General features: G+C 36.7%; 1 long non-coding RNA gene across 1 annotated transcript; it reads right to left on the bottom strand.

Annotated features, from left to right (window-relative positions):
• Positions 1-2,402: 2,402 nt before the first annotated feature.
• LOC105525350 lies at positions 2,403-11,824 on the bottom strand. The gene is made up of 4 exons (XR_001003905.1): positions 11,398-11,824; positions 7,886-11,353; positions 7,217-7,363; positions 2,403-2,557 (listed from the first exon to the last, which is right to left on the bottom strand). It is a non-coding gene; the product is annotated as an uncharacterized LOC105525350 (long non-coding RNA).
• Positions 11,825-26,754: the final 14,930 nt, after the last annotated feature.

Genomic DNA, 26,754 nt, shown 5'->3' with positions numbered 1-26,754 from the left:
GCTCAATAGATAGTATGTTTCTTGATGAAGGAAACAGTCTCTATTATTTACCGTTTCTATTACCAGTGCCCAGTAGGAACCAGGAATAGAGTGAGAATTCCATAAATAACAGCTACCTGAATGAATGAAATTACAATTTTATGCATGTCTCTACTGATAAAGACATATTTGCACGTTGGCCTATCACATAGAGTTTTACTTTTAATAAATAGTTTGGACTGAAATACTTCAAATAAAGAGAAGGGCAGCATCTTGAAAGTTCTTTAAAACGATCCTTTCTCTTTGGGTTGCCAGAGGATCAAATAATTCTCCTACACTCAAGTAGAGAATCAGACTACTCTGTTTTAACTTCATTTGGATATTTCTCTAATACATTCTCAATGCTTCCTTTTCAAACCTAGACTTTGATGACAACATTACTTCTCATTTCCTTGTAAGCACAAGTTGGCCCTTTTAGATGCCATGGGTGTTTGCCAATTTAAGTTCCTTTAGATGCCTGAAGAAACTAATTTCTCACTGGGGGTATAAACCTTTATATTTATTGTCACTAATTTACTGAATGAATTGTGTTCATATTCTCTTTTTGTAATCTTCACAGAAAGAAATTAAGATTAGGTGCTGCTATTTCAAAGGTGATCCGAACACCCTGCTGTTTTCATCTTTTACAATATTTAGGGTGCTACTTCCCAATAATCTGTTTGTAAAAACTGATCAATTATCAATGACATGTCTTTCTCATGAATAATTAAAACAAACAACAACACAAAGGAGGGTTCCACCAGAAACCAGTACATCGCTTCAAAAATCTTAAGAGTGCTTTGCAAAAGCCCACATGAAGTGCCTAATTCAAAGAAGCTTGAGACTTTTAACTCCAGGTCGACTCTGCCTAGAATACAATCAGAAGAATTTCTGATTCCCAGTTCCCTATGGCTGAGATTCCCCTTGGGAATGAGTTTATTGTTTTGGAAGACAGGAGTGCTTTTTGGTTCCAGCAAGGCTCCGTTTGGCAAACTAGTGGGCCAATGTATTTTGTGATGTCCTAATTAAAAAACAAAATGGGCCAAGTGTGGTGGCTCACACCTGTAATCACAGCACTTTGGGAGGCAGAGGTGGGAGATCACTTGAGGCCAGGACTTCAAGACTAGCCTGGGCAATGTAGCAAGACTCCAACGCCCCAAAAAATTAATAATGAACTAAACAAAACAACACTACTTAAATTTCTTTAATTACTGTGTACTTGTAATTAAAATAATGCAAATCACTGTACATTTTCCTGCAAATCATTTTTAATATGAAAAATCTGTGAAAAAGTAAAAAAAAAATCTATGAAGAATTTAGTTTAAAATTTTAGTTCTGACTCTTTTTAGCTATGAGAAGCTACTTGAGTTATTTAAGCTTTCTTTAATTTCTTGATCTGCAAAATCCAAATAAGAATGCCTATTTCATAAAACAGTTAGAAAGCCAAAATGAGAGATAGGCATGAAAAAAATCTCTGAAAAATAGAACTTCTTTTCTCTTTCTGTCTTTAAAAGAGCATGTAGGGTGTGTGTGTGTGCATGCATGTGTGTGATTGTGTGCATGTGTGTGTGGTCAGTTTGTAATAATTCAGGTCAACTTTTCACTTCGTTTCCACTTGTTAAATGAGATATGAGACTTGTAGTAATGACCCAGAGGACTCTAAAGTACTTTCTTCATCTTTTAAAAAGACCAGATTATAAATTACAAATTCAAGAATTGTAGTTGTTTCCTGAATCTTTTCATATATTTGGAAAGTATTTATTAAAAGTCAAAAATGTGACAATTATTATGTATTCTGTATGTAAGATACTTGATAGTGTTATTTTAATTAGAATATTTACCTTACCACATTCTGGTCCATCAGGATCAGGTTATTTTGTGAGTCATTTGTTCCCTGACAAAGTCAAGAAGACAAATGGTGCACAACAATGAGAATAAGCAAAGCAATGATTCATTCATTACTAGATACTTTACCCACTCTCAATCCTGCGTCACTATAGAATCCTCTAGAAAGCTTTCAAGAAAATTAATGCATGGGTCATGTCTCAGACCGAGGGAGATCTTGATGGTGAGACCCAGATGTTGAAATTTCCTGAACTCTTAACTGGATTCTTCAATGTATAGTCAGAGTTGAAAACCACTGCTCTAAATGTATTGTGTAAACCTGCCTTCTTCCCAACTAGACTAAAACATTTTTAACCACAAAGTCAAGGCATTATGTTATCATTATATCCCCTTTTACCTAGCACAATTCCTAGCACAAAATTAGTAACTAATAAATGTCTGTGAAAATAAGTGTTTTAATATTGATGGTCTCTGTCAACAGGATTTTAAGTCCCTGGATGGTCAGGGATTTATAAAGCCTCAAACATACCAAAATACTCTGTAATTGGCTAACATTTATAAGTGTTTCTTGAGGCTACTATAGTCCAATTTCGGGCAATCAACTACTTTGAGAAACGCTTCATAAATGAAGAAGTTTCGGTGGCCAATCTTTGGAATGCAGACACATAAGTATTCTGGATAATACAGCATGACTCTGCAAAAGAATAATTTTGCTTTAGTCTTCCTTGAGTTTTTAGTACTTGGCATTGAAGATAATCAATACAGGTATATAAGATGAATATGTGAGTAAATAACCAAATAAGTAGAGAAAGTATATTTTCACACAAAAGGTAATTTTTTTTTTTTTTTTTTGCAGAGGTGTGAAATGCTATGACTTATATTTTAACAAGAACATTCTGGGGACTGTATTAAAAATATTGTGAAGTAGGTCAAAGACAGAAACTGGGTAAAAGCAGGGAGATTATTGCAGTCTTCCAAGAGAGATGATGATGGCTTGGACTGTGGAGGTGACAGTGTAGTGGAAACAGTGGTTGGAGTCTGTGCATGTTTTATAGGTAACACCTACAGCTTGTATTGGAATTGAATATTCAGTGTGAGAAAAAGACAAGAGTCAGGGATAATCCACAGCTTTTGTGACTCGAGTTACTAGGATTAGATTTGCCAGAGACTTAGATGATAAAAAACACAAGATGTCAGTGTTTGCGGGGAAGATCAAGAGCTTCATTTGGGGGAGGTTGTGTCTGCATACTTAATAGCATAGATGAACTATAGAAGGAGACATAAACCTGGTGGGGGGCTCAGAATACAGAGGGCGTATGAAGCAACGAGACTGGATAAAACCAGCGAGGAATGGGAAGTGTGAATAAAACAGTTATTCTCAGGTTTCCTTTTCATTTTTATACTCAATGCTTTTTCAAGGGTTTTAGCATATGTATTTTTAATATATTATTCCATTTTATGCATCATTTATTAACTTAACAATTATGCCTACCAAACACATGGCATTCACAGATTTAATATTTCCGAATCAGACTGTATAGGAATCCAGAAGGTTCACAATGTGTAGAAATGTGTCATTTTGTGGAGGCCTGGATATTAACTTTACACTGTAAATCTAACATGTAGGAACAAGTCACTAAGCCTAGTTAGCCCATGCCCTTCTTAACCCACCCTTGCTTTTTGATTTTCATACACCTTGGTAACTCTGGTTATATCAGTGTTAGGAATTTTGCCCATTTCTGGACTTTCAGGAAGTTTCCCCATGGATAGTAATGGTCTGCTCTATAGTAGGATAGAGTGAATTGAAATTATATCCTAGAGCCCCATCCAGTTAGAAATTAAGTCCTGGCAAGTAATTTCAAAGTTATTTCCAGTGCTATGTTATCCAGGAGCCAAGCTAGATATTGTGAAAACTTCAAATATAAATATTGCACTTAATTTGTCCTCAAGGAGCTCACAATTTAGTATAAATATGACAGAAATATGAATTCATATAACACAAGGTGAAACGTGAGAGGGGTCGTCAGGAAAAGTCAGTAATGGATGCTATTAATACAGTGTCTGGACCCTCTGGGTTAGGTTGGTGTGTATTGGCTACTCCTGGATAGGTGCTGTCTCCCCAGAGAACCGCTTTCAGCCATATGGAAGAATCGCTTTACTTCCCAGGAGGTTGTATAAAGCCCACAGCCCATGGACCAACAAGGGAGCCTGACTTCCTTGCCTTCTGGGTGGACCAACTCAGGACACAGTTCATGTTCCAGAACTCCCTATGTGAGGAGGCCAGAGGCAGAGTCCTGCTGAAAACACACCTGTCCTTAGCTCCTCCCCTGCCCAATACTAAGTCTCTTCCCTTTCTGCTGTTCATAGTCCTTCTTTGATGAATCTCATGCACCCTAATTTCCAGCTCAGGCTCTTCTCTGAAGAATCTGATTGTACATAGGTAGAGATCAAACACAAAGGAAGTTTGTGCAAAATATTTCCATCGCATAGATAAATCAGGGACAGAGAGCGTCATGGAAGGCACGGTAGCTGCACTTTATGAGATAAGAAGGATCTGGGTATGAAAAATGAATGGGAGGCCGGGCGTGGTGGCTTACGCCTGCAATCCCAACACTTTGGGAGGCAGAGGCGGGTGGATCACAAGGTCAGGAGATTGAGACCAGCCTGGTCAACATGGTGAAACCCCATCTCTACTGAAAAACCAAAAATTAGCCAGGCGTGGTGGTGGGCACCTGTAATCCCAGCTACTCAGGAGGCTGAAGCAGGAGAATAGCTTGAAACTGGAAGGCAGAGGTTGCAGTGAGCCAAGATCGTGCCACTGCACTTCAGCCTGGTTGGCAGAGTGAGACTCCATCTCAAAAAAAGAAAAAGAAAAAAAGAAAAATGAATGAGAAAGATCTACTCCATGTATGTCAAAGCAGAAGATAGAAGCACACTTAAGTCCTTCTGGAAAATAATGACTATATGCATTGTAATGCTAGTGAAGTCACGATCTACATAACTCAGTCTCAGAGCAGTGATGAATCCCAAAGACCATGTTCCAGGAACCAAAAGCAATTTTACAGTAATGTACCCTTCACTTACTTTTCACAAACAGCATAAAGAATGTAAGCAGACCACAGCAATCATGCTTAGGTCTTCTCTCTCACTTCTTTCTTACACATGGTAGTCACATTCATGCCTTTCCTGAACCCCCATGCCCAACCTCACCTTCTGCACTCCTAGGCCTGTTACCTCCCGCCTTTCTTCACCTCTCCTTTTCTCATGGTTGTGTTTCATGTGGTCATGAGGACCCTGTCTGGCATGGAGAGCAAGAAGGGGAAACAGGACTAGGAGGTTAAGCTAGGATGCACTCCACTGACCAGAGTCAGGGAAAAGTCCAAGAACTGTTTGATATAAGTAATCTTTATCTCACTGTCATCATTAAGGATCTAGATGCATGGCACAAAGCTAGGTCATGTCTGTGTGTTGTATCTATGCTTCACCACAGCCCTGCCACCCCATCCATTTTGCAGACAAGTAAGTGGTGGCTCACAAATGTGATTCGTAGGCTTTTGTGATGCGCATGGCTCTTTCCTCTATACTATTCTGCTCAGTGTTACTTTTCTCTCCTTAAATATTTCCAAAGAAAGCAAAACGAGTTTTATTTGGAGTGATGGTTAATTTTATGTGTCAACTTGACTAGTCTAAGGGATGCCCAGACAGCTGGTAAAACATTATTTCTGGGTATATCTGTGAGGGTGTTTCTGGAAGAAATTGGCACATGAATTGGTAGACTGTGTAAACAGTATCTATCCTCACCAATGTGGATGGCCCTCACCCGAACCCCTGAGAACACAAATAGAGCAAAAATGTAAAGGAAGGGTGAATTTTCTATCTGTTTTGAGCTGGGACTTCCATCTTGTGTCTTCCCTCAGGCATCAGAGCTCCTAGCTCTCAAGTCTTTGGGCTGGGACCAAATTATACCACCAGCTTTGATGGTTTTCCAGCTTGCAGATAGACTATGGAACGTCTCAGTCTCCACAATTGCGTGAGTCAGTACATGTATATTACATACATTACAATTATATTGCACATATATTAGATGTGTTGTTTTATATATATGTTTTTTACTTACCTTGTTGAAAAAGAACTTTAACATATTCACATTAATCTGAATAATTTCCAAATTTTTATCATCACAATTAAGAAGTTTTGACAAAGTACCTGTGTGGGCATGGCAAGTTAGCAACCAACAAAGTAATTTGTTTCCCTGTGAAATTTAGAAACAGTCTAACAATGCTCATTATGGTTAACTACATAGTTCAGTTTGCCTCATGCCATCCAAAAAATATGATTATTAACTATCACATTTTATTAGACCCAACAGATATAAAGAAAATGTCTCATTGTGACATCAGGAAAACAGTCAGATGTGATGTTTGATATTAGAAATGTTGCATTTGTATTTATTTGCATTCTGTGGATGTTTCATTTTACCTCTATTTATTGATGCCTACCTTTTCCCTTTTATAGTCTATTGCTACAAAATAAATACATATTTTACATTTGTGCTTATTGTAGTAATAACATAATAAAAAGTACAAATAAATCATTTGTCATCTTTATTGCAAAATTATATTTAACCAATATTTTTCTATGTATTTTGAATGCATTTGCATTTATTTCATAGTAAATAATTAATAATCCTTAATTATTTTGACCAGTTCCACCATTGCTTATACTGTCACACATCTATTTTTTAAGAATATTTGAATATTTTTGATGCCATTGTCAATTAAACTTTTTAGCAGAATCTGAACAATGGCTATATTGTCATTTGCGCATAGAAAGGCAATATGAAGGAGAAAACCAATAATTTGATTTTTTTCTTTTCATGAAAATCTGGGCAATGGTTAGTTCTATTAGTAAAAGTATTAAAGAATCAAGATACTTGGTTGATGAGAAGTACTATTTAAGCCATGCCTTTTTATGAAAATATGTTCAAATGCAGAAATCGTTTAATGGTTAACTTGCATTTTGTTCAGAATGACCTACTGAAAATAAATGATAATTATCCAATCATATAAATGAAGAAACAGATGTACAGATCTCTTATGCAGAACATTTTGGATTAATGAGATGTTTTTAAAAGATCAAATTCAAGCCAGCTATAGAATAGCCCTGGAACTGTCAAGAAGGTCTTTTCTACATTTAGTTTTAATCAATTTGGCTCTAATCAAAGGAATTTTTAAATGCATGAAACACACTGAGAATTCTGAGAAAACAATGTATTTCTAAATTCAACCTGGAAAAATCTATTTTTCGTCGTCATTATGACCTTGCTTGGTAATGTCATTCTCTTCGCCCACACCTGGGTAATGTCTTCTTCCTCGGTGGAGCTTCGTATGCCAACCACACGCTGCTCTGTGACGTGTTTCCTTGGCGGTGGATCCAAGTCCATAGCATCCATCGAAGGGGTCAGTGAAAGGCAAGCAGCAGGCTGGTGTGAGCTGGACATCTGGCATGTAGTAAATGCATTTAGAAAGCTAATAAACCACTCATTGTGAATGACTCCTGAAATTGATTCCAACATGAGCAGTTGGGGGAGAAATAAGCTTTTAGGAAGGTCATTTAATGTCATATAGAGTCTTTCTCTACAACCCAGTTAAACTGCTTAGCAGTTTACAAAGCAAATCCCAGCCCAATTTTGATCTGGTAATTAATTGAGCCTTCTACTCAGGGAAAGGCTGTGCATAGAAACTAGATATGGCCATAATTCTGTAGCCTTAATAACTCAGGATTTGAATTGCCAGATGGTCTTTGACATGAGATGGCTGCTGAAGAGAAACGGAAATCACTCCACTCATGTCGGTGCTTTGTAGATTCCTCACCGTGACATATAAGCTTGGTGTATGTAGCTGCACCCCTGCAAGTGCAGTCTTACTGAAGTTCTCATATAAATCTTACAAACACATTATCAGGAGTGGGAAATGACTAAGGACATGATCAAAGAGGACTCAAATGTTTCTCTAGGTCTCACCTGTGGGAAAGAATACAATTTCTTACAAAAGGTAAGTGGAAAGGGCTTGTTATGTCTGTACATGGAACAAGGAAGGTTGAGGTCCTGGAGAGAATGAAAGCCTGGGAAGCTCCACTCTCAGCACCGGGAAGGACTGCAGGCCTCAGGGACACCAACTGAATAAGTGAGAGTCCAGAACAATGAAATTACAATCAAACCAATGCTGATATGCAATGCTACTAACCATGGTTTAACATTTCCTGATTCTCTGTTCTGCTTCATTTTTTGCATGACATTTTGCAAAATTCATTGCATTTTGCTTCACTAGTTAATTAGCAAAAATTTAAAAACAGACTTCATATGTGAAAATCATATGTATTCTTAGGGGTAGAAAAGTAAAGGTTGGGAGTCTTGGAAGGAGCTACAGGATTTGGTAAAACAAACAAATTTTGAAATAAGACATATTTACATTTAAATACTGGTTCTGCCTCTTGTTAGTTGTGTGACATTAAGCATGGTACTTTTCTTCCTGAAGTCTTGGATTACTCATTAGTAAAATAAGAATTTTATTATCCACCTAATTGGATGCCATAAAATAGCTAAAAGGGAAAAATAGCCAGCACGTCCCATGTCCTTGTGACAACTTTATAACCTCTTTAAAAGACAAATGTAAATATTTTCAACTCCTAGTTCTGAAGCAAAAAAGAAATGGAAAGTATTGAACTAAAGTTAATGTAAGGAATGTGTAAACTTGCACTTGAAATACTATTTTACTAGAACTCAGTATACTTACCAAAGATAATAAGGCAAACGACATATAGGTAGTAGTGAATGAAGGTGTAGATGAAGCATTGGAAACGTAAATGCTAGGTATGGGAAATGAGCAAGCACTGAAGGCCCAGGAAGGTCAATACTAGATTTCCAAGGTTGACATATGCCTGGGGTTTTATTATTCACCTTTGAGCTGAGACAGTAAAGCAATAAACAATTTTATAACTTAATAAGGCAAGGGTATAAAGACATAGTCAAACAGAAGCTGTAACAGACAGCCAAGCTGGACTTGGAATGACCACTGTCTGGATACAGGCTCAGGAAAAACCACAGACTGGGGAAAAATCACAAAAATGCAGCAGCTCTGTTCATAGCAAAGCTCAGTGCAATCTTCCCTAGTCAATCCTTTATGGCTCCAGGGGAATGGCCTAGCTTAAAACCTTGTTCCACAATAAAAAGGGGTCATTCTAAGGTCAGATCATAGAAGTCTCATGCCCCACTGACACTGAGTCACCAATCTTGAACGAGAAATGGTGGGACTCTTCTCCATGATTCATCCATTTAGCTAAAAGCTCCTAGCTTCCTGAAACAGCTGATCAAAATTTTAAATCCTTGGCACTATCATTGTATGTAATAATGTTTAGAGTAATGTATGCATTAGGACAGCAATTATCCCTCTTGCTGTAGTGTGTGTTGTAATCACTTGTGAATTGATCTAAAAATAATTGTTATAAAAAGAGTTAAAACAGTTTATTAATGGTTAAAATAAATTAGAAAATATTTAACTTTGTTCCTAAAATGCAATGCATTATTGATATTATCATGTGGTTTCTTGAAGGAAAGTGCAGAGGATGGAGTTTTAGATAGTACTATGGGAAATGCACTTATTCCAGAACAGTTCTAAATAGGGCAAGTTGTGCATATAAAAGTACTCCTCACATATATGATTCGGTATGTGGGAGGGTGATGAGGGACTAAATGGGGAACTGCTGCATTTCTTCTTTATACAGTTTGGATATTTGTCCCCACTCAGATCTCATGTTGAAATGTAATCCCTAATGTTGGAGACTGGCAGAGGGATTTGGATCTTGGGGGCAGATCCCTCATGGAAGGTTTGGGCCAACCCCTTGGTGATAAGTGAGCTCTTGCCCTGAATTTATTTGAGATGTGTCATTTAAAAGTGTTTGGCACCGCCCCCGCCCCCCACTCTCGCTCTTGTTTATTCCTGCTTTTACTATGTGACATACCTACTCTGTCTTCACCTTCTGCCATGATTGGAAGCTTCCCGAGGCCTCCCCAGATGCCAAGCAGATGTGAACACCACCATGCTTCCTGGAAAGCCCGGAGAACTGTGAGCCAATTAAATCTCTTTTATTTTAAATTACCCATTTCCCATATTTCTTTATAGCAATGCAAGAATTGCCTAATGCATATATGGAAATAGGGCCTGCATCATTTTTAAAGCAATGTTCCAACACTGCAATTAAAAGTGATTCACAAGATTTTATGAGCTGAATGTTTGTGCCTACTGCCCCAAATACAAATGTTGCAATCCAGACCCCCAATATAATAGTATTATGAGGTGAGGCCTTTAGGAGGGGATTAGGTCATGAGGGTGGAGCTCATGAATACAATTAGTGCCCTTCTAAGAAGAAACAGAAGAACGACGATCTTTCTCTCAACCATGCGAGGGCATAATGAGAGGACACCCATCTGCAAACCAGGAGCAGAGCCCTCGCCAGACAGCAGATCTGCCAGTAGCTTGATCTAGGATCTCCAGCCCAGAACTGCTTGGTTGGAAGTAGTGATGAAGGGCCTTCTGTGTATTTCTTTTAAATTGATGACTCCAGTATTTCTGATAAAATACGAAAAAATAATTTTGAATTTTTAGAGAACATAAAGAATTCAGGCCCAGCGCGGTGGCTGACACCTGTAATCACAGCACTTTGGGAGGCCGAGGTGGGTGGATCACCTAAGGTCAGGAGTTCAAGACCATCCTGGCCAACATGGTGAAATCCTGTCTCCACTAAAAATACAAAACAGCCAGGTGTGGTGGTACACGCCTGTAAGCCCAGCTACTTGGGAGGCTGAGGCAAGAGAATCCCTTGAACCCAGGAGGCAGAGGTTGCAGTCAGGTGAGATCGTGCCAGTGCACTCCAGCCTTTGAGAGCCAGACCATTTCAAAAAAAAAAAGAAAAGAAAAGAAAAGAATTCACATTAAAAAGTTCAGAACTAGATAACGCACCTAGGACAAAAATTTTAAGGAGACACTCTTGTTAGGTTCCTGCAAGTGTTGATGTTGTATTTGTAGTGCCTCCTTAAATGATTTGCCTTGGATGCCTCTCTGCTTTCACCTTAGTCCCTGTTCAGCTTGTCCCAATGTGAAATAAAACAGACAATGCACACTCCAAATTACGCCAATATCAAAGGAGAAAGGGAAACATCAGCTTGGGGAATTATTAAACCTTTTGGACTAAATATATGCATCTCCTAGGGGCTTTGGAGATAATATTTTAGAAACTATAATATAGTTAGGTTGCTTACCAGTAAAATAAATGGCCTGAGAGGGAAAGTTTTTTGTAACTCAGAAAGTGAGCTGCTGTCAGCTGGTGATTAGTTTTAACCCTCTTGATGAGAACGCATTATTCACTTAAGATATCAAGGTGGTGAAAGGGAGTAGGCAGAGAGCCACTCATATTCAGAACTTTTAATATAAACCTATAAAACGAAAGCCACTCATATTCAGAACTTTTAATATAAACCTATAAAACGAAATTAAAAATAAAAAATTCCCTTTAAAGACGTAATGAAACCAAAATTACTCAGTAAAAAATCAGATAACTTGAATAATCTTAATTCTACTAAATAAGTGGAATTTGTAGTAAAAAGCTTCCACAAAGGAAAATTTGAAACATAAACATATTCACTAGCAAATTCTACAAAAATTTTCCTTAACAATTTGTAGTAATTCTATATAAATTCTTTCAAAATATAATTAAAAGACCACCTCCCAATTTATTTTATGAGGTTAGCATTAAACTAACATCAAAACTAGAAAAATATATCAGAAGAAAAAAGACACATAGTATAAAATCACTTACATATATGTGTGAGATATATATATGACTGATATATATATACACACATATATATGACAGATATATAAGCACAAATGTCCTTACAAAATACTAAGAAACCAAATCCACCAAAATAGAATGCATCATGATCAAGTAGAGATTATTCTCAGAATGCGAGGCTGATTCAATATTTAAAAATAAAATCAATCTGTACAATTCATCATGAAAAAACTAAAAAATGTAAAAAACCATGAAATTATATTGATACATGCAGAAACAGTCTTTGATAAATGCATTCATGATTCTTTTAAAAGTCAGTAGATTAGGAATAGAAATAAACTTCCTCAACCAAATATAAGACATCATCAAAAAAAAAATTGCCCTACTACTATTAAACATTATACCAGAGATCTTAGCAAGTTCAATAAATCAATAAAGAAAAAAAAGACAAGAAAATTGAAAATAAAGAAAAAACATTATTATTATTATTATTATTACTATTTTTTTCTGAGACAAGGTCTCACTCAGGCCGGAGTGCAGTGGCACAATGTCTACTCACTGCAGCCTTAATTTCCTGGGCTCAAGTAATCCTCCCACTTCAGCCTCCCAAGTAGCTGGGACTACAGCTGCCTACACCATCATGCCCAGCTAATTTTTGTATTTTTTGTAGGGACACATTTTCGCCATGTTGCCCAGGCAGGTCTCAAACTCCTGACCTCAAGGGATCTGCCTGCCTTGGTCTCCCAAAGTGTTGAGATTACAGGCATGAGATACTGTGCCCAGCCATTTTCTTTTTCTTTTTTTTTTGTAGATGACATAAATTGGCTACAAAGAGAATAAAAAAGAATCTATAAACAGAATTAATACTAAGTTTGGAAAGGCAAGAGAGTACAATGCCAATATAGAAAAACTAATGGTATCTAAATATATTAGCCACAAAAAAAATGAAAACTGATTTGAAAAATGGTATCATTTACAATAGTACAATAAGCTTGAAATAGTTACAAAACTTTAAAAATTTACACAAAATCTGTATGCTGAAATTTTGTTTTAAATATTGATGTAATAAATAACATACAATCTAATTACATGGAAATATATAGTTTGTCATAGAATGGAAGATTCAATGCTGTCAACCCTCTCAGTTTGTCTATAGATTCAACACAATTCCAATCAATTTATATAGAAAGGTAAAGTAACTAGAACCCATAATACAAATTGAAAAAGAGAAAACAAAGTTAGGAGGACTCACAATGATGCCCAGATTTGACATAAAGCTACAACACTCAAGACTGATATTACAGAAAGAGAGGACATATAGATCAATGGATATAAATAGAATCCAGATATGTAATCAAGCATATATGACCAGTTGATTTTTATCTAAGGAGCAAAGGCAATTCAATGGAGATGGGATAGTCTTTTTACAAATGATGCTGGAACAATCAGATTTCCATATGTAATGGAAAAGGATACCACAATCAATACCATAATAAAAGGAACCACAATCAATATTTTGCACTCTACACAAAAATTAACTCTACAAGGATCATAGACATAAATACAAAACTGAAAGTTATAAAATTTCTAGTTGAGAACATAGGAGAAAATCTTATGATTTGAACTTAGATTAGATATAATTTTTTAAAAATCATCTATTAAAAATGATAAATTGAATCTCATCAAAAGAAAGAACATCTACTCTTTAAAATATACTATTGAAAGAAAGATAGGGCAGCTATACATTGGAAAAAAATATTTTTAAATCACACATTTTATGAAAGACCTGTATCCAGAATATATAAAGAATATTCAAGGGATGGTTTAACATCCACAAACCAATAAATGTGATACACCACATAAACGGAATTAAAAACAAAAATCCCATGATCATCTCAACAGACACAGAAAAAGCATTTGACAAAATCCAGCATCCCTGTATGATTAAAACCCTCAGCAAAATTGGCACACAAGGAACATACCTCAATGTAGTAAAAGCCATCTATGATGAATACACAGCCAACATCATACTGAACAGGGAAAAGTTGAAAGCACTCCCTCTGAGAACTGGAACAATACAGGGATGCCCACTCTCACCACTTCTATTCAACATAGTACTGGAAGTCCTACCCAGAGCAATCAGACAAAGGAAAGAAATAAAGGGCATCCAAATTGGTAAAGAGGAAGTCAAACTGTTGCTGTTTGCTGATGATAAGTTCGTATACCTAGAAAACCCTAATGACTCCTCTGGAAAGCTTCCAGAACTGATAAAATAATTCAGCAAAGCTTCTGGATACAAAATTAATGAACAAAAATCAGTAGCTCTCTTACACATGAACAGGGACCAAGCTGAGAATCAAATAAAGAACTCAACTCCTTTTACAGTAGCTGCAAAATATATATATATATATATATATATATTTAAAAATAAACCTAACCAAGGAGGCAGAAGACCTTTGTAAGGAACACTACAAAACACTGCTGAAAGAAATTATAGACAACACAAATAAATGAAAACACATCCATGCTCATGGATGGGTAGAATCAATATTGTGAAAGTGAACATACTGCCAAAAGCAATGTACACATTCAACACAATTTCCATCAAAATATCACCATGATGCCTCATAGAATTAGAAAAAACAATCCTAAAATTCATATGGAACCAAAAAAGAGCTCACATAGCCAAAGCAAGATGAAACAAAGTGAATAAATCTGGAGGCATCACATTACCTGATTTTAAATTATGCTATAAGGCCATAGTCCTCAAAACAGCATGGTACTGGTATAAAAATAGGCACATAGAGCAATGAAACAGAATAGAGAACCCAGAAATAAACCCAAACCCTTACAACCAACTGAACTTCGACAGAGCAAAAAAACAAAAAAACATAAAGTGGAGAAAGGATACCCTCTTCAACAAATGGTGCTGGAATAACCAGCAAGCCACAAGTAGGAGAATGAAATTGGATCCTCATCTCTCACTTTGTACAAAACTCAATTCAAGATGGATCAAGGACTTAAATCCAAGACCTGAAACCATAAAAATTCTAGAAGATAACATCGGAAAAACCCTTCTAGACATTGGCTTAGGCAAAGATTTTATGACCAAGGACCCAAAAGCAAATGCAATGAAAACAAAGATAAATAGGCAAGACTTAATTAAGCTGAAGAGATTTTGCATGGCAAAAGAAACAGTCAGTAGAATAAACAGACAACGCACAGAGTGGGAGAAAATCTTCACAATCTATATATCTGACAAAGGAATAATATCCAGAATCTATAAGCAACTCAAACAAATTAGAAAGAAAAAAACAAACAATCCCATCAAAAAGTGGGCTAAGGGCATGAATAGACAATTCTCAAAAGAAGATATACAAATCAAGAATAGCCATTATCAAAAAATCAAAAAAGAATAGATGTTGGCATGGATTTGGTGAATAGGGAACATTTCTACACTCCTGGTGGGAATGTAAACTAGTACAACCACTATGGAAAACAGTGTGGAGATTCTTTAAAGAACTGAAAGTAGAACTACCATTTGATCCAGCAATCCCACTACTGGGCATCTACCCAGAGGAAAAGAAGACATTATATGAAAAAGATATTTGCACATGCATGTTTATAGCAGCACAATTCACAATTGCAAAAATGTGGAAGCAGCACAAATGTCCGTCGATCACCAGGTAGATAAAGAAACTGTGGTATATATACAGTGAAATACTACTCGGGCATTAATAGGAATGAATTAATGGCATTTGCAGCAACCTGGATGGGACTGGAGACTATTATTCTAAGTGAAGTAACTCAGGAATGGAAAACCAAGCATTGTATGTTCTCACTCATAAGTAGGAATGAAGCTATGAGAATGCAAGTGCATAAGAATGATACAATGGACTTTGGGGACTCCAAGGGAAAGGGTGGGAAGGAGGTGAGGGTTAAAAGACTACAAATTGGGTTCAATGTATTCTGCTCATGTGATGAGTGTACCAAAATCTCACAAATCAACACCATATAACTTACTCATGTAACCAAATACCATCTGTTCCCCAAAAACCTATGAAAATAATTTCTTTAAAAAAAAGAGAAAACAAACTAATAAATGCATAAAAATTTTGAACAGACTTCACAATGTAAGATACACGGATGAAAAAAAGCACATGTAAAGATATTCAACACAATTAGTCATTAGGGAAATGCAAATTAAAATCACAGTGAGATGCTACTATGCACATAATAGAATGATTAAACTTTTAAAATGATGGACAATTCCAAGTACTGACAAGGATATGGAGTAATTGGAATTCACATATATTGCTAATAGGAACATCTTTTAGCTCTTGGGCAGAGCTTGGCTGTTTCTTATAAGGTTCAGTATAATATATTTATTATGTGGCTTAGTAATCCCACTCATCAGTATTTGCCTACATGAAATGATAACCTATTATTACATAAAAACCTGTACATGCATAGTGATTATATTAATAATTGCCAAAACTGGAAAGATCCAAATGTACCTCAACTGAAGAACCGATCAACAGACTGTGGAGCACCCATACCATAGTATATTATCCAACAATAAAAAGAAACGAGCTGTTCAGACACTCAACAGTGTGGATGAATTGCAAATGCATTTTATGCTAATTACTGGGTTTTTATAAACAGCAAGACAAAGAATTCAGAAGTAACTTGAGGTTTTTGTTAGTTTGTTTTGAATGTCTGACCACATGAGATAGATTTCTATTAAAATATGAAATGAGAAGAATAAGTCTTCATGCTTCAAAGTTCTATTTTTATGTATCTTTAATTGTCGAAGTTACTCAAATCATTGTGCTTCTGCTCATAGAGTTACCCGCGAATATACAAGGGTTTAGGAAATAATTTATCAGTTGGTCCTTCCAATAAATAATATTTATTTCTTCAGGAGAGCTCGCCTGCATTAACAGTTGGAGGTTTGTTCTTCGGAAGACAGCGCAGTAGGTTTCTGTACAAAGTTAACAGATAGGTCACTACTTCCTATTGTGCTCTCAGTAGCTGAACACTGTAGTTGCTTCCAATTGTATCATAGGGTGGAAATTATTTACAGAAGCACATGCATTGCCTCTCCAAACCTAAATCAGTGATGATAGGGAAATATGAAGAAGGGAGCCCTGTTTATAAGAGATACAATTTTATCTTTAATTGAAAAACTTGTTCCTTTCAACTTTTTTTCAAATATAACTAAACTAAGATAGTAACAATATAATGGAAATGTAAGACAGAGATAGGAATTCTTCACAGAATTATTTATACATTCTACATTCCCTTTTGTTTTCACCCAATATGATGAAATGAAAGAAAGAAACAGTCATTTGAAACAACAGTGATGGCAACTATGGGTCAAGTTTTTTTGTTTTTTTTTTAACTATTCAAATTTGCAAACGCTAACATTTCTGGGTTACTCAACCATCCCATTTATAAAATTTTAAATGCATGTGTCTTTTAGGAAAGAAAGCAATATTTATGGAAAGAAGTGAACATTATTATGTTGTGATTTACAACGGGAAAATGAATTATTAAGTAATAAATTCAGTTAATAAAACATATGTTTTTCTTTTTGTCTCCACTGATGAGACTAAGAAGAAGAAACATGTAAAGAAGAAATTACAAGTTTTGTCATGTATACATTTAGAAAATTTTTAAAAGTGTTTTGATTATGTAAAATATAAACAATATGGGTAGCATTTTCTTTATTGAAACAATCTTTCATTTCTATGGTAATTTATATCTCAAGCATACACTGTATTTTCTTAACCATTTACCTATCTGAACTTTATCCAACCTCTGAAACTTTGATCAAGTTCTATCTTCTTATGTTTATATTATTATTCATTTTTAGTTACAGATAATAAAAAATTCAGTAATTAGATTCACCAAATGGCAAAACTGTAGGAATCTTGGAGATTGATAACAACTCCAGTATTTCTAACAAGTGTAGAAACAGCTACCCAGTGGAGAGTTTAAGTTACGTTTTATTTGAATGGATGTACTTAATCTTGCTGCTACTCCTCTAAACCAGAGAAATTCTAAATCACAATAATTTTGTTAGCTATATAATTAGTTGAACACCTCTGAGACGAAGTCATCTTTGGACCAGAGGTTTGGTTTACTTTTCTTTTTGACAAGTAAGGAGGAAAGTTGTGAAGGAGAAGCAGCAAATGATCACGTGTGAATTCCCTGCAGTCAGAATAGATTAAAAATTGCTAAATCCAAGTCTGAAGAATCCAAGCTAGAAGCTCCCTCTCCACAGTCCTCATTCCCACAGCAATAATCTAAAATTGTGATTGTGCAATTGAAGCAACTTTATATTTGACATTCAGAGATTTATTTTTTAAAATACTAAAAATATAACATGAACTATGTAACAGAAAAATGTAAAGAAATAATACTGATATACCCACTCTTCACCAGGCAAACAGAAGTCTTTTTTGTCTTCTGAATTTCTGAGTACATGGGTCTTTCTCTTTTGGTCCTTTTATTTTCACTTAACAGTATGCCATAAATATGTCTCATATTTATAGGGACTTTATAATTATATTTTGGATATGGATGCATTATTGTATTAAAATTACATAATGTACAGAAGTATTTCTATAATGTGGCACTAGATTTTATTGCTGATGATCTCTGGCCATTTTGTGTAGTGCTACAGTAAACATTTTATTTCTATAAAAAATATCTAATTTGCAAAGATTCTATTTGTTGAAAACAAATCAGAAAAAAAAAAAAAATAGGAAAAGAACATTATCCTTAAGGCCCCAAGGAGGTTCATACACATAAACACGCCTTGATAAATGAATCAACCTCTTTTGTAGAAGAATGTGTTTGTGTTTGTCATTCTCAATATAAAGCAAAAACAGAGCTTCTCTTTGAAATTGAGAATCAAGCCTTAAGGAAAGAAAAGTCAGTAGGGGCCAGGTGCGGTGGCTCATGCCTGTAGTCCCAGCACTTTTAGAGGCCTAGCTGGGCAGATCATGAGTTCAAGAGTTCAAGACCAGGCTGACCAACATGGTGAAATGACATCTCTACTAAAAATACGAAAATTAGTTGGGTGTGGTGGCAGACACCTGTAATCCCAGCTGCTTGGGAGGCTGAGGTAGAAGAATCATTTGAGCACAGAAGGCAGAGGTTGCGGTGAGCCGAGATAACCCCATTGCACTCCAGCCTGGGCGAAACAGCAAGACACCATTTCAAAAAAAAAAAAAAGATATATATATATATATATGATGTAATGGGAAAAAAGGGTGATGGGTTATTAAGGAAAACATAAAAGAAAAATATGAGAATTTAAATCTTCACTGGAGACTCTAAGAATAGAATTAGAGAAAATTGAATTATTGATATAGAGGACAGACTTTGTACACTTTCTCAAGTATGAAGCAAAAAAGACAAAAAGAAAAGAAGACATATGATTGATATGAAAGATTGAAATTGGAGGTTTAATCTAAAAATTAAAAGTTGTTGAAGTAAAAGCCAAAGCACTAAGAAATGAGATGAAAATCCAAGACGTAATTAAACGCTTCCAAAAGAAAATGAGAACACCCTAAGCAGATAGGAAGGAATCACTACATTTTAGAAAAATTAAGTGAAACTAAAACACACCCCAATGTCTTGTACCATATCCCTTTGGTTTCACTGACTTCAGCTACAGGTAGAGTAAATGGTTCTGTGGAAATTCAGCATCACCGCGTGTTAACGCCTCTACTCCAGGAGTTTCTCTTCTCTTCCCCTTCTCCGACTGCCTTTCCTGCATGCCTCCAAGCCAGCACAGCCTGAAAGTGGGGGGAAGCGACAGCCTCCTGGGGCGACTTCCACCAACTGGGACTGGAGTCAATGGTAACAATTACCATTCAGAATTCCTGTAGATACAGTATTGAAAATCTTTAGAATGACTCATTCTACAGAGAAAGTATCCTCTCAAGTGTATGTCCAGTGTGAAATTTTATACTAATGGGACAATATTAGCCAATCCAAACTGCCCAGAGCCAGCAGTTAGTATTTGAGATGCAGGATTGACACAACACAACTACTCAAGACTGGCTGAAGTCATCTTTCCACTGGTAGGTTGAGGATTGAATGGCAGGCTAGCATTTGATGACTATCCGGGCTTCATTCTAGAATGAAGGTAAATGTATCCTGCTTATCCACAAGACTAAATTCACTGAGCCATTATTTTTGTGCACTCTTATACATTAGAGGTAAGAAGACATTGAAATAGTAGAAAACCAAGAGGTGAGAGATAATGTAAGCAAAATATATATCAAGAAAATCAAGACGACTTTCTTTTCCTGTTAACGTTGGAATTACCACATTAACGTTCTCAAACGAAAACAAGGTAAAACACAAGGCAGTTTTCGCAGAGCCACAAATCAAATCTGACCTCTTTGAGTTCTTTGAAAATATCGAAGAATAATTAGAATGTGTTGTGGTACACTTTCAGATAGAGCTCAGGATTATAACTGTTTGAAGAAAGCAAGTCATGTGAATACTCATGATAAGAAGCAATCTTCTCAAATATCAAAATAGCCTTCTCACAACTTGCTCCCCATTCCATTGTTTCTGGTCTCCTTGACATTGTTGCATTTGGCATTATTTTGAACGAGAAAGAGAATCTGGATTTCAGAAGTTAATTTAAGTTTAAACTCTTTCTTTCTAATTAATCAAGTTGTCTTCGGCATCAGATATAAAAGAGTATTCATTTGTTCCCCAGGTTTTAAAAATAACGCAGAAGTCCAGGTTGTTTTTCTGAATGTTACAGTGAATGACAGCTGGATGGCCAAATCTGACATCTCTCATCTGACTTTCCAGCCCAATCTGTTAAGGGGGCGAAAACCAGAAATAACCTGAGTGACTTGCGGAGTCTCTGTTCTTGTCAACACTGGTCAACAGCTTTCTTCCATTGCAGCTACTTCCCACAGGGATGCTGGAGCCAGTGAGTGTACCATTGAATCTTTTGTAATTTAGCTCAGCCCTTGTCCTTTGAATGGCCTCTCTCCTTAGATTTTCCCTGATTTCCATATTTATTACTTTATTTTCTCTACAGCAGACACTGAAACTACCTAGACAAAGAGAATCATTTTCACGCCTCACTTAAAGATGAGAAACATTCTGATAAATGTATTATTAAGTGACTGCATTCTGGTGCAAACATGATAAAGTACTTCCTCACACCCAGGTGGCTCACTTGGCTATATGGATAGCCTATTTGCTGTGAGGCCACTCACCTGTACTGCAGGTTACTGAACTGCCTACTGTAGGCAATTGTGACACGATGGTCAGTATTTGTGTATCTAAACATATCTGAACACACAAAAGGTACAGTCAAAATATGGCATACAAGTGAAAAAATGGTACACCTGTATGTGTCACTTAACATGAATGGAGCTTTCAGGACTAGAAGTTGTTCTTGGTAAGTAAATGGTGCGTGAATGTGAAGTCCTGGGCCATCACTGTACACTACTGTTGACTTTAGAAACACTTGACACTTAGGCTGTATTAGCTATGCAAATACAGTTTTATTTCTGTAATAACAAATCAATCTTAGCTTACTGTAACTTTTTAAAAATAATCTTAGCTTACTGTAACTTTCTAAATTTACAAACTTTCGCAATTATTTTAACTTTTTGACTTTTTTATAGTAACATAACTTAAAACAAACACACTGTACGGCTATACAAAAATATTTTTCCTTCATATCTTTAGCTACATGCTTTTTAATATTTTTACAATTATTATTTATTTATTTTTAAACTTGTGTTGTTAAAAATGAAGACACAAATACACATATTCCCCTAGACCTACTTAGGGTCGGGATCATCGGCATCACTGTCTTCCACCTCCACATCGTGTCCCACTGGAAGGTCTTCACCGGCAATAAGACACATGGAGTTGTCACCCCCTGATAACAATGCCTTCCTCCGGTATCTACTGAAGGACCTGCCTAGGGCTCTAACTATTTTTTGTACAAGCAGAAAAAGTACAATCTAAAATAATAATTAAAAGTAGAGTGCAACAAATCTAGAAACCAGTAGCATAACCAATAATTTTTATTATTAAGTATTGCATACTGTACATAATTGCATGGGCTAGACTTTTTACAGGACTGGCAGCACAGTAGATTTGTTTTCACCGGCATCACTACACACAGGTGAGTAAGGCATTGTACTACAGTGTCAGGAGGGCTCCAGCATCACCAGACGATAGGAAGACATTTTTCAGCTTCATTATAAGGTCATGGGACCACTGACATATATATGGTCTGTCCTTAACTAAAATACCCTTATGTGATGCAAGACTGTACTTCCCACCTCCACTCTTAACTCTCCATTAAGGAGCTACTGTTAGCAAATCAACATCTACATGATAGGCTATTATTCTCATTTTGCCTGTATGGTCTCTTAAACCCAGTCATCTACCAAGCTTTCCCACAAAATGCCCTCACCCTTGCTCTGCCCCTGTGAGGGCAGGCACAGCATCCTATACTAGCCTCTGGTTGTGCCTTTTCCACACTGGAGAAGTCTGTACAGCAAGTACAAAGCCTAGAAACTTCCTAGAAAGCTTAAAGTTCCTTAGTATGTTATCAGACCTGCCCACTGCAGAATATTGCAGTGTACAGTCTCACATGTTCACATTGTATTCTTATGCTTCTACATCTTCCTTCATCATTTTCTCACATGTTCTAGTTTATCTTCCTATCTTCAGTGATTGCAGGTGGCTTTCTGTCTAGGTAACAGATCCCTGTTGGACTTTTATTTTTTTTTTTGGTAGAGATAATTCAAATTAAAACCACAATACCAAATAAAAAAAAATTAAGAAATCTTCCCTTTCACAACCAACTCTTATCAGCCTCCACTTTTCTTTTGCTTATGCATTGAGACAGTTTTCCTGTAGCTCAGCTATCATTTCCAGGTTGTATCTCCTTTCTTGCTTTAGATGGCTTGATCTTTTCCCTTTACAATGGAGCTGTTTCTTAAGTCCATGGCCCGATTTCTGTACTTCGGATGTCACATGTCAGGACAACCTCAGGCCTCACTGGGCCACATCCCATGACGCTAGCTGTCCTTCCTCCCATGGAGGTGACTATTGTGGTGCCCACAGACCTGTGTGATTGGAATGGCTTCAGCTCTCTGGGACTCTTCCTTCCTAGACATTCTTCACATTAAGGCCTCCTTACCAGCAGCCTCAATTCTTCAACTATGCTGCCTTTCATTTCTCCATATTGTGGTCCTTGGCTGGCAAAGTCCCCAAATCCTTCCACTGAGGTTTTGTTGCTGTGGTACATCTTTGGAAAACCCATGCCCACCGTGAGGCCGCTTTATCCATCCTCCTGTGTCTTTTCTCTTTATCCAGACACAGACAACAAGTCATTCCTTCTGAACTCTTGTTTTTCAAACAGAAAGGTGAATTTTCAGTCTGCATTCTAGACAACTTGTGCAGTATTTGACACTTGACCATCAGTTCCTCTTGCTTGGAATGGTTTTCTCTCTCTTGATCTCCCTCAGAGGACTTCCTCCTGGGTCTTCTCGTACCTTATCACCCATGTCATCTCATCTTTTCTCTCCTCCTCTTCCATTGCCAGTTTCTTCAGTGTGGGTAGTCTCCGAGGCTTCCAGCTTTGGTCCTCTTTGTAGGCTCCTAAAACACATGCTCCAATCAACAATCTGCCCTTTACATGGCTTTGAATTCCAATTCTCTGCTGACTCCCAGATCAGTCTCCAAGCTGTGCTTATGTCTCCGATTGTGAGCTGCATACACCTACTTGAGCATTTCACACCCCTCGCCCCCAACTCAACATCCAACTCCATCAGTTCACTTATTTTATTATGTAAGTCACATCTTTTCTTGAGATAAAACTCACAGATGATTTGTTTCCCGATGCTGGTCATAATTATAAGAAATTTAAAAATGCCATTGAAAAAATGGCATTTTACCTCTTACAACCTACCCAGTAGCCAAACAAAAATAACAGTAAGTCCAGAAAACAGTTGAAGCCACAAATGAACCCACTATGTTCCTACATACCCAGCAAGTTCTCTTTCTGACCTGGGAAAGTTCTATTGACCAGGAACGATGTAGGCACTGTGGAGACAGAAAGTTGAATCCGACGTTATCTTTCTTTTCTTAGTCAGTTCAGGCTGCTGTAACGAATTTCCATAGGTCGTGTGGCTTAAGCAACAAACATTGATGTCTCCCGGTTCTGGAGGCTGGAAGTCTGAGATCAGGACGCCAGTTTGGTTGAGTGCTGGTGAGAGCCCTCTTCCTGGTTATGGCCTCAAATGGGTTTTCTGTGGTGCATGTGAGGAAACAGAGAGATGGCCTGTCTCTTCTTTTTATAAATGCATTTATCCCATCATGGGGGCCCAATCCCAGCACCTCATCTAAATCTGAATGCCACACAAAGCCACCACATTGGAGATTAGGGTTTCCACAGATGCATTTTTTGGGGTGGTAGACAAAAGTTTAGTCTCTAGCACTTCCATTCTGGAAGCTTGCAGTGTGTCAGGCAAGACAGACCATTATATCAAACAGGTTGTGCTCAGAGCTACAGCAGAGCTTTAAATAATGCCATAGGATTTCTATGAGCGGTGAAATATAAATGCCAACTGGACTTTATGTCTGCCAGATTATCATTAGAAAATCCTATAGGTTCCGATAATTGTAATCAGATATGTATAAAGCAATTGACTAATAGGAGCATGCATGTATCAGGCATGATTTGGAGGAAATAAATGAAGGGGATCCAGTAAGATGTTAGAAATTCAAGAATGAGTTCTCCAAGGAAAATTCAAAGTTATTACTATATCACAAACCTATCTGAAAGTGGGGCAATTAATCTTGTAACTTCTATGAGAATTATCTAGTTTAAATCTTCAGGCTTGATTTCCAATGTAGTGTATTATTTATTGCCTTATTCTCTCTTACTCAAGGACTTAGACCTTGGATTTTCTGAATTAAAAAGAAAAGACTGAACATTGTCTTTGAGAAGCTGTTTACTTTCTCTAACTCTCCACTCCAGCAAATAACACTATCTCCAAGGTCCAGGTGTGGAACCCTGGACTCATTCCCCCTTTGGTCCACATCCAATTCCATTCTCATTTCCCATGTGGATGCCTTTCTCTCACACAAAAATCCTTGGGTTTGACACCTAAACTTGAACTTTTCTCCTTGTTTCAGTGTTTTCCCTCACTTTGGCACTTCTGGAATTCCCTTTCTTTCTTCTGCTAATAGTCATATCATTTACTAAATACCCTGTAGAAGAAAAGAACCATGGAAGATTCAACTCTAAATGTGAGGTGGTCCTTGCCTGTGGGATTGCAATCTATTAGGAGACATAGTTCTTCAAGCAACTGTAAATTCTTACTCTTTCCTGATAGATTGCAATCCTGTAGGAAAGGTTTGTGGTAGGTGGAACAGGAGCACAGTCAGAATGGACACCCCTTAGTAACGGGACATGCTTGTTTCCAATCTCATGCTTTTTTCATTCTTTCTCTTCCACCTTTTCATAAAATTTGAGAATGAGGCAATCACCTAGCTTATTTTGGGTGCACGGGTAATGAGGGATACAGAATGTGGTGTTGTCATTTGTTCGATCATTACATGGGGGTACTTGGAAGAAAGGACAAGATTTTCTCTGGTAGCAGTTAAAGACAACACAGGGTCCAATGTCTGAAAGTGATAGGCAGTGACTTTTCACTATTTTGTTTGTTTGTTTGTTTGTTTTGTATTTTTTAGAGATAGGGTCTTATTCTGTCACCTAGGCTAGAGTGCAGTGGTACGACATAGCTCACTACAGCTTCAGCCTCCTGGAATCAAGCCATCTTCCTGCCTCAGTCTCCCAATTGTCACTTTTTTTAACAGCTTTATTGAGGCATGTATGGTGTGACAAAAATTTAAGTGTGACACTTAAATACCAATTTCAAGTGTATTTAAGTGATTATTTTTTACTTATTTTACTGAGCAAAATAAGCAAAATTTATGGAAAGCAACCGTCACCATAAATTGCTTTTATAACATTTTCACTCTTCCAAGAAGATCCCTCAAATCCATTTCGAGTTTACTTGTAGTCCTACTTCAAGCATCAGCTAACCACTAATCTGCTTTCTCTATACTTTCGCCCTTTGTGAACATTTCATATAAATGGATTTATACAATATGTGTTTTTGTGTGTGTGGTTTTTCTTAGCATAATGAGTTTGAGTTTCATGCAGGATGTAGCATATGTAGGTAGTTTGCTTTTTTATGGCTGAATAGTATTCCAGCATTATGGCTGTATCGCATTTTCTCAATCCACTTTTTAGCTGACGCACAGCTAGGTTGTGTCCAGTTTCAGGCTCTTGGAAATGATGCTGCTAAGAACATTCATGAGTGGGTCTCTGTGTAGACCTGTTGTTATTTCTCTTGGACAGATTCCTAGGAGCAGAATAGCTGGGTCATATGAAAGTCCTATATTTAAGTTTTTGAGAAACCGCTAAACTATTTTCCAAAGTGTCTGCACCATCTTATACTCCAACCACCAATGTATGAGAGCTCCCATTTCTCCACATCCTTACTAGTGCTTGTTATTTTCTATCTTATTTTTGTTATTGTAGCAGATATAAAGTAGTACCTTATTGCCTTTTTAGTTTACATTTTCCTAATGACTAACAATAGCCATTATATATACCTTGGGTGAAATGTTAGCTCACACATTTTGCCCACTTTCTTATTGGGGTATTTTTATTGAGTTACAAATTTCTTTTGAAAATATGAATACAAGCTCTTTATTAGATATGTGCTTGGCATATTTTCTCAGTCTGCTGTTTGTATATTAATTTTCTTAATATTATCTTTTGCAGTACAAAATTTTTGAACATTGAAGAAGTCTAATTTATCATTTATTTTCTTTTAGGGACTATGATTTCAGTATAGAATCTAAGAGATTTTTGCTTAACCCAAAGATTTTCTCCTATTTTTTTTTCCAAAAGTTCTATTGCTTTAGCTCTTAGAAGTAATCATATAATCCATT

This window comes from Colobus angolensis, unplaced genomic scaffold, assembly GCF_000951035.1.
Source record: "Colobus angolensis palliatus isolate OR3802 unplaced genomic scaffold, Cang.pa_1.0 Scaffold53, whole genome shotgun sequence".
NCBI classification, from domain to species: Eukaryota; Metazoa; Chordata; class Mammalia; order Primates; family Cercopithecidae; genus Colobus; species Colobus angolensis.
Note: the sequence above shows the minus strand (reverse complement) of the source record. Positions and strands in the feature narration are given on the sequence as shown.